The sequence below is a fragment of the Tiliqua scincoides genome, chromosome 2, assembly GCF_035046505.1.
Source record: "Tiliqua scincoides isolate rTilSci1 chromosome 2, rTilSci1.hap2, whole genome shotgun sequence".
Classification (NCBI taxonomy): Eukaryota; Metazoa; Chordata; class Lepidosauria; order Squamata; family Scincidae; genus Tiliqua; species Tiliqua scincoides.
The window spans coordinates 261,197,416-261,205,626 of record NC_089822.1 but is presented as its reverse complement, the minus strand read 5'-3'; the positions used below and the strand labels follow the sequence as shown (position 1 = coordinate 261,205,626).

General features: G+C 48.5%; 1 pseudogene; it reads right to left on the bottom strand.

Moving 5' to 3' along the window:
* Positions 1-2,239: 2,239 nt before the first annotated feature.
* Positions 2,240-7,925, bottom strand: LOC136640431 (zinc finger protein 420-like; annotated as a pseudogene).
* Between the last annotated feature and the right edge of the window lie 286 nt (positions 7,926-8,211).

Genomic DNA, 8,211 nt, shown 5'->3' with positions numbered 1-8,211 from the left:
CCGGGTGTGCAGCCTGGGACCAAGTACCCTGACCCCCCCTTAGTTATGCTATTGTATCCCACCTACAGTTTCTTCAGTCAGGTTCTTGTGGACCCCAATGTCACCAAAAAGACTAGGGCTGGAGTGTCTTTCATTCACTTGCAGCCATCAGGAACTCCCAAACAGGCCCGCGGGGAGCCCCCACTCTCCAATGAGCCTCCAGCCCTCTGGAGCCTGTGCTGGCCCAATGCAACTGCTCTAGGCGTGTGGGCGACTGTTTGCTCTCACACATGAGCTGTGGGACGAGGGCTCCCTCCACTGCTTGCTGTTTCACATCTGTGATGCAGCAACGGCAGCAAAGGAAAGGCCAGCCTTGGTTTGTGCAAGGCCTTTTATAGGCCTTGAGCTATTGCAAGACCTTCATTCATTTATATAAGTTCCATCTCTAATATATTCATTTCTGTAAATTTATTCAAATTTTACATGTAAATTAACTTTTTTTTCCTGGCCAACATGCAGTGTCAGAGAGATGATGCGGTCCTCCTGCCAAAATGTTTGGACACCCCTGCCTTAGAGCATGACCACGGATTCAGTTATTCACAGATTGGGTCTGGGTCCCCTCTGGAGGCAAGGGGAGCTCTGCTCCTCTCACTTCTGGAGGGGATCTGAGCTCAGCAGAGACCACTGACTTCCATCCATGCCCTCTGCAAGGCTCAGACTGAGCTTTAGACCTCAAACCACGTGACTTTCAGTTTCTCTGTGAAACAGGAAGTCATGTGATATGACCTCTAAAGCTCAGTCTGAGTTGGGGGGGGCAGACTGTGGAGACAGGCATTTGCCCCCATCAGTGGTTTCAGCTATCCAGGGGGGGGGTGTTTCTGGAATGGAACCCTCACGGATAAGGGGGCGTGCCTGTATCAGGAGACTGAAAAGCATTTAAGATGAGCCCAAGTTTAGATAAATTAAAATCAACTGGTTCTGTGCAGAAGTGCTGTGGGAAGGGAGGTGTTTGGGCAGCAGGCCAATGAATTGGTAAGAAAGCAGAAATATGATGTGGGCTCATTGTAAGTGTTGGGGGTGGATGCTGTTTGTGTGGAGGAGATGAACTGGTTGATTACACTTTTAAACCAGAAATTCAGTCTGTGTCCTTGAGGGCACAATCCACTTGTGCTGGAACAGGCAGACTGGGTTGCCTACACTGTATTCAGCCCAAGATAGGACTGGACTGGAGAGCAAGTCAGAGTAAGGGGATTCCATTCCCCTTACCCCATGTCACTCACCAGCGAGCCCTATGGGGTTACTTGGATCTGTGCCCACGATTTCACAGACGCAAATCCAAGCAGACTGTGTAAAGTCAGGTCGGGGCCAGGGTTTAGGATCAGGCCCTCAACGCTGCATCCGGTCTCACCCCCCAGGCCCAATTTTGGGGTGAGGAGGGGCAGAATCTTGCCCCAAAATGCCCCCTCCCCACGTCTAATACACCCTCTCCCAACCCCTGTGCTGGTCTGCCAAGGCTAGCACAAAGTTATCCAGTCTGGACGCAGGTCCGGCGCTGCTAGGGCAGTGTATGTCCTCATAAAGGCCTAGACGGCTCCTGAGTAGCCAGCTACGTGCTTTATGGGCACGTTTGCGACACCTGAGAGCTGGCACAAGGGATTTGTACTGGCTGGCAGGGGGTTAGGATTGTGGTGCCAACTTGTCTTCTGCTCTGAAAGCACAGAAGCATCTTCTTGCTTACGGTTCTGTTGCACCATGAAACTGTCACACTATCATCATGTATGTCTCTATCCAAACATCAGTTGTCTTTTTAATGGCACCAGAAACACTTTCTGATCTTAAAAGGATGGTCAGATGGACCTTGGGATCTCGTGCAGCATTAGTCCAGGTAAGTGAGCAGTTCTCAGGGCTCTCAAGTAAAGTCTGTGTCAGAGAACTGGAAGACAGCTAACGTTACACCAGTATTTCTAAAAGGAAGGAGAAGTGGCCTGGGAAATGACAGGCTGTTCCAGGTAAGATGCTGGGAAGCCTACTCAAAGAGAAAATCTTAAAACATACAGAACAACAAGCTTTGCTGATGGGATAATCAGCATGGCTTCTGTAAGTGTATGTTTGACTCACCAAAGGCTCCTGAGAAAACTCCGCACTTGGGGAGTAAACAATCACTGGGGAACACCACCTCTCTCCATTGTGAAAACTGCTTGTTTACAACCACCCTTGGTCTTAAACCAGTTCCTATTCAACTTTCCAACACTGGTGCAGCCCTGAGGTAAGGGAACAAGCATTCCCTTACCTTGAGGAGGCCTCCGTGATTGCTTCCCAACCATAGGATGCAGTGCATGCCCCACTGGCACAGCTGCACCGGCACTGGAAAATTGGATAGGATTGAATCCTAAAGTTCTTTCCACACATTTATAGGCTTTCTCCTGTGTGTGTGTTTGGAGATGTTTTCTAAGGCTAAAGTGAAGTCCTTTCTACACTCTTGGCATATATAGGGTTTCTCTCTGGTAAGAATTTTCTGGTAGGTAGTAAGTTTACTATTTTGACTGAATCTCTTTCCACACTCCTGATATGTGTAGGGTTTCTCCCCTTTGTGAGTTCTCTTATGTTTCCTAAGTTCATCAACCTGACTGAGGGCACCATCCTAAGCAGGTCTATTCAGATATAGTGAGGAAAAAGTGAGGAAATTGAGGTTAGGACTGCAGCCCAAAGCTCTTTTCACATGCATGGCATGGATAAAGTTGCTCACCTGTGTGATTTCCCTGATGGATCTCAAGTTTATCACTTTTATAAAAGATCTTTCCACATTCTTGGCACGTATAGGGTTGCTCCCCTGAATGTGTTCTCTTGTGGGCTGTAAGGGACAACTCTGACTAAAGCTCTTTCCACACTCCTGATATGTGTAGGGATTATCCCTTGGTGGGTTCTCTGATTGATCTTAAGATTACTACTCTCCCTGAAGCTCTTTCCACACTTGGGGCATGTGTAGGGTTTATCCCATGTGGATTCTTTCTTGGATCTTAAGTGTACTACTTTGACTGAAGCTCTTTCCATACTCATGGCATGTTTAGGGTTTCTCCCATGTGAATTCTCTGGTGAATTATAAGAAAACTGCTGTAAATGAAGCTCTTTCCACACTTTTGGCATGTATAGAGTTTCTCCCCTGTGTGAGTTCTCAAATGGCTCTTAAGTGTACGACTTTGACTGAAGCTCTGTCTACACTCCTCGCATGTGTAGGTTTCTCCCCTGAATGAGTTCTCTGGTGGGTTGTAAGGTGACCACTCTGAGTGAAGCTCTTTCCACACTCCTGGCATGTATAGAGTTTCTCCCCTGTGTGAGTTCTCAGATGGTTCTGAAGTGTACTACTTTGACTGAAGCTTCTTCCACACTCCTGGCATGAGTAGGGTTTCTCCCCTGAATGAGTTCTCTGATGGGTTGTAAGTTGACCATGCTCGCTGAAGCTCTTTCCACACTCCTGGCACATGTAGGGTTGTTCCCCTGAATGAGTTCTCTGGTGGATCATAAGCTTGCTGCTGGAAAGGAAGCTCTTTCCACACTCTTGGCATGTATAGAGTTTCTCCCCTGTGTGCGTTATCATATGGGTCTTAAGTGTACTACTTTGACTGAAGCTCTTTCCACACTCCTGGCATGTGTAGGGTTTCTCCCCTGAATGAGTTCTCTGATGAGTTGTAAGGTGACCACTCTGGGTGAAGCTCTTTCCACACTCCTGGCACATGTAAGGTTGTTCCCCTGAATGAGTTCTCTGGTGAATCATAAGCTTACTGCTGGAAATGAAGCTCTTTCTACACTCCTGGCATGTATAGGGTTTCTCCCCTGAATGAATTTTCTGGTGGATTGTAAGGATTCCAAGCTGACTGAAGCTCTTTCCACACTCGTGGCACCTATAGGGTTTCTCCCCTGTGTGCGTTCTGTGATGGGCTGTAAGGCGACTGCTGGAAATGAAACTCTTTCCACAATCCAGGCATGTATAGGGTTTCTCTCCTGTATGAGTTCTCTGGTGGGTGGTAAGTTTACCACTCTCACTGAAGCTCTTTCCACACTCCTGGCATGTAAAGGGTTTCTCCCCTGTGTGAGTTCTTTGATGGATCATAAGTGTACTACTTTGTCCAAAGCTCTTTCCACACTCCTGGCACGTGTAGGGCTTCTCCCCTGTGTGGGTTCTCTGATGCCTCCTAAGTTCTTCGCCCCAACTGAAGCTCTTTCCACACTCATGACATGTATAGGGTTTCTCCCTTGTGTGGGTTCTCTGATGCCTTCTAAGTTCTTCACCCCAACTGAAACTCTTTCCACACTCTTGGCACGTGTACGGCTTCTCCTCTGTGTGCGTTCTCTGATGGATCTTAAGCATACCATGTTGTCTGAAGCTCTTTCCACACTCCTGGCATGTGTAGGGTTTCTCCCCTGAATGGGTTCTCTGGTGGGTTGCAAAGATAACACACTGATTGAAGCTCTTTCCATACTCCTGGCCTGTATGGGATTTCTCCATTGAGTGGTCTCTTTGCTGTGAAGAACAAGCCTGTGGCGTCTTTCTTCCACACTGGTTTGAAACCGATGCTGCTGAATGAAAGAGAGAAATGCAATAAGCGGCCAAAGGCAGAAAGTCCAGTTAGTTGGGGATGTCATAATAAAACATTTTTGTTTGTAATCGAACTGGGCCCAGAAAAGCCACATCAACCTGTACCGGCAAGTGGCCTCATTAATGTACAGGTGAACATCACTTAGTGATGGGCTGGATATGCAATGGTCTGTCATTGATCATTGTCCCCAAGCCTCCACAGTCAAGGGGATTTGTATTCCCCTTGCCTCCACAAGCTTTTCTGAGCATCACAGAGATTGTTTGTCCGCCAGTGGCGTCTTTGGTGCTCAGAAAGGCTGAAGAATCGCATGTTCCCATTTGCAGAGAGAAACTGGAAGTGACTTTCTTGGCTTATAATGCATTCTGAGGCCAGTCAGAAGCCAGGGTGAAAATTCCTCACTTCCAGTTTCCCTCCAGAGATCGGAGGTTGTGATTTTTTGGGCATTTTGAGCTCCGCAAGAACACATCCCTGTCATTAAGTGATGCACACCTCTATGTTTCTTCAGAGGTGGAGAAGGAATGTCAGAGAGAGAGAGAGAGAGAGAGAGAGAGAGAGAGAGAGACTCTAGTGAAGAACAAAACATTGCTGATTTAGGGAATCTGTGAAGCAATCTTCTGGGTTTTTGAGAGTAGGGTTCCAAATGACAAAGGAGCCAAAGTTGTATCCAGGTTACAGATGACATCTGGGCTTCTAAGGGCCAATCTAAAAGCACACCCAGCCTGCACACCGCTTCCTTCAGAGGGAGGGCAACCCCATCTTGGAAAGGATCCACCTCCCTTCCCAAATGGCCTGTCCTTGAGAATAAAAGGTCGTCTGCTCTGTCTCCATTCAGTTTCAGTTTGTTTCCCCAAATTCGGGCCAACACATTTTCCTCCAGGTGCAGACTGCTAATGCGTGTCTGAAAAGAACACGCAGTAACATATGAACATGGTGGAAATCTATTTTGTGTTCTGCGACCCTGTGTAGATGCCACTGTCACCGATCAATTATTCAGAACAAAGAGGGAACAGAGAGAGAATGTGGAACAAACACACTTTTATTGTGGAGATAATGTTGCAAAAGAAAGAAAAAGGGAATCAAAATGAAAAAGAATTTCAACCTCTCTTAGCCATTCTTATGTCTGTGCTCCAAATAAAAGTGGAGAGAAGAGAAAGGAGTCCTTAAAAGGGAAAAGTGGGAGAGAAAAGATGTAGGGAGAGAAAAGATGTAGGGAAATTAGCCAGGAGAAGTGGGGCTCAAGAACCAGAGATCTGCAGTTGTGGTAAGGAAGAGGGGGAGGAGTTATGTATTTTATCAAAATATTTTTTAATTCATTTTTTTGTAAATTCTTTTTTAAAACACTTGAGAAAAAAACAAGAATGTGTGTTTTGTTTCATTTCAAAAGATAAAATTTTATTTTAGTTTTATTTTACAGTAATATTTTTATTTTGAATTACATATATGGGGGCACCATAATCTTTTTAGTGCTTAGGGCACCTTCATACGGTCCTGCTATAAGAGCCACCCCAGCAAGACACTGTTATAAGCCTGCAGTGAAGCTCTCCTAGTCTTTCCCTCTGTGTCCCTTATTCCAATTTCTCCCTCAAGGAAAGACATTTTTCAGCCCTGCACCCTGTACACTGTACACAAGGATGTTCTGAAGAAAATCATCTGTCCCCTGCTCTTTTCCCTTCAGAGCTCGCAGTGTCACTTCACAAAGTATGCAGGAATCCTTATGGCATATCCCTCTTGGGCATCTCCTGGCACACAGTAGAAGAGCCCAAACACGGGATGCAGTGTACTCTGAGACATGCCCACTTCCTCCAAAGGGCAGCAATAGATGCCCAAAGCTTTCCAGCCAGTTTGTGGCACAATGTCCCCAATTTGGGGCTACTCTCCTCGTCAAGAGACTCCTCCTGATCAGTGCTGGACCAGAAGAGGGGGGAGGGATGTGGGGCCATCAGGCTTAGCAACAGCCATGCCGGGATTACACAGCCTAGCCACCAACTTCAAATGACAACATTCAATGGAGCAGGCATTCCCACATGGGACATCTATTGATCACAGGCTAAAGGACCATTCTTACCTACAAATGTCACATTCTCATAATTGTCCATTGTGACTGCTTCATACAGGCATCTTTGTCTTGGTCTAGCAGAGCCCACTCTGCACTGCTGAAATACACGGCGACCTCCTCAAATGAAATGGGGCTCTGAAAGGAAAAGGAGAAAATTCCCATCAGCAGGTCATCTCAGGTTCTGCCTGCAGTCCCCAAAGAGAACTGCCCACATGCAAGAAGAATCTGTGTGCTTCTGGCTGATGAGCAGAACTGTGCGAGAAAGAGGTGAGGAGTGTGGGTGGTCTTTTATCTTCTGCCATCTGGCAGTCCCTAGAAGGGGGAACACCCCTGCGAGGCAAGCACAAGCTGTGCTCTGCTCATGCCACTTACCCGGTCTGGATGAGTGGCAGCCATTTCTGCTCCTCCACAAGGATGTGATGGCTTGGCTTGCAGGGACTTTATTCCTTCACTGTCTGTCAAGGAGAAAAAAAGATGAGAACTCTAAGAGGTTTTTCATCCTGCATACAAGCTTCATCCTGGGTGTCCTTGTTTGATTCATTTCTTCTGATTGTGGTGATGGTTGCAAAGGAGACTGGACAGACTTTGGAGGAATGTGATGGTGGCCATTGCTGGACGCTGGCCATTTTCAGGTGTAGACATTTTCAGGTCTACATGGCTGGAGGAGAGAGGGGAGAGAGGAACATTGCTACTCTGCACTAAAACTGGGGGGTTCCAGTGATCACCCCAACTCCTTGCTAAGAAGGACCAATGACTGAACACTAGCAGGGCCGTCCCTATAAATTGTCAATTGTCACTTTTATGTATTGTTTATAAAGGTAACTCCTGACCAGCTTCTGATTACTCCTCCCCCCCCCCATTCCAGAGAAATCTCCATCCAGGATGCATCCAGCTACTCACAGCACAATCCTAGGCATGTCTACTCAGGAGTAAGTCAGTCCTTGTCACACTCACTCCAACCCTCTGTCTCCCCCAAAGGCTTCCAGGATCTCTGCTGCCTCCAGCCCCTTCCCTGGTTCTTTTGCAGTGGCAGCAGAAGCAGCTCTTGGGGCTCTCAGGCCTCCTCCCAGCAATGGTTGTGGGTCACTCCCCACAAGCCCCAGATCACCCCCCACCACCCTCCAGGGAACCTCCACCCAGGACTCCTCCAGCAGCTATTCAGCCCACCACCCTCCACCACTACCCCGTCCTCCTGCAGCCTGGCTGGGGGCTCACCCTGGACTCCTCCGCTGGCCTCTTCCCCGGGCCCCAAGAGCAGTTGAGGGTGACTGGGGGTCTCTCCAATGCAGCCCCCTGGCCCTGGCCCTCTCTCTCTCTCTCTCTCTCGGGGGGGGGGGGGACAGAGGGTGCAGCTGCCCCCAGGAGGCTCCGCTCGGCTCAGGCAGCCTCTTCCCGAAGCTCCCCCGCAGCAGGACCAGGAGCCTCCCAGCGCACTTCTCGAGATGCGCGTCCCAGGCCGCCTGCGATCCTCCCTGCAGGGACGTCCTTCCTGCCGGGGCTGGAGACGCTCCAGGAGGGGCTGCGGGAGGCGGGGTGCTTCCTGCCCTGCGCGGAGACCAGCTGCAAACAGAATCTGGAGGC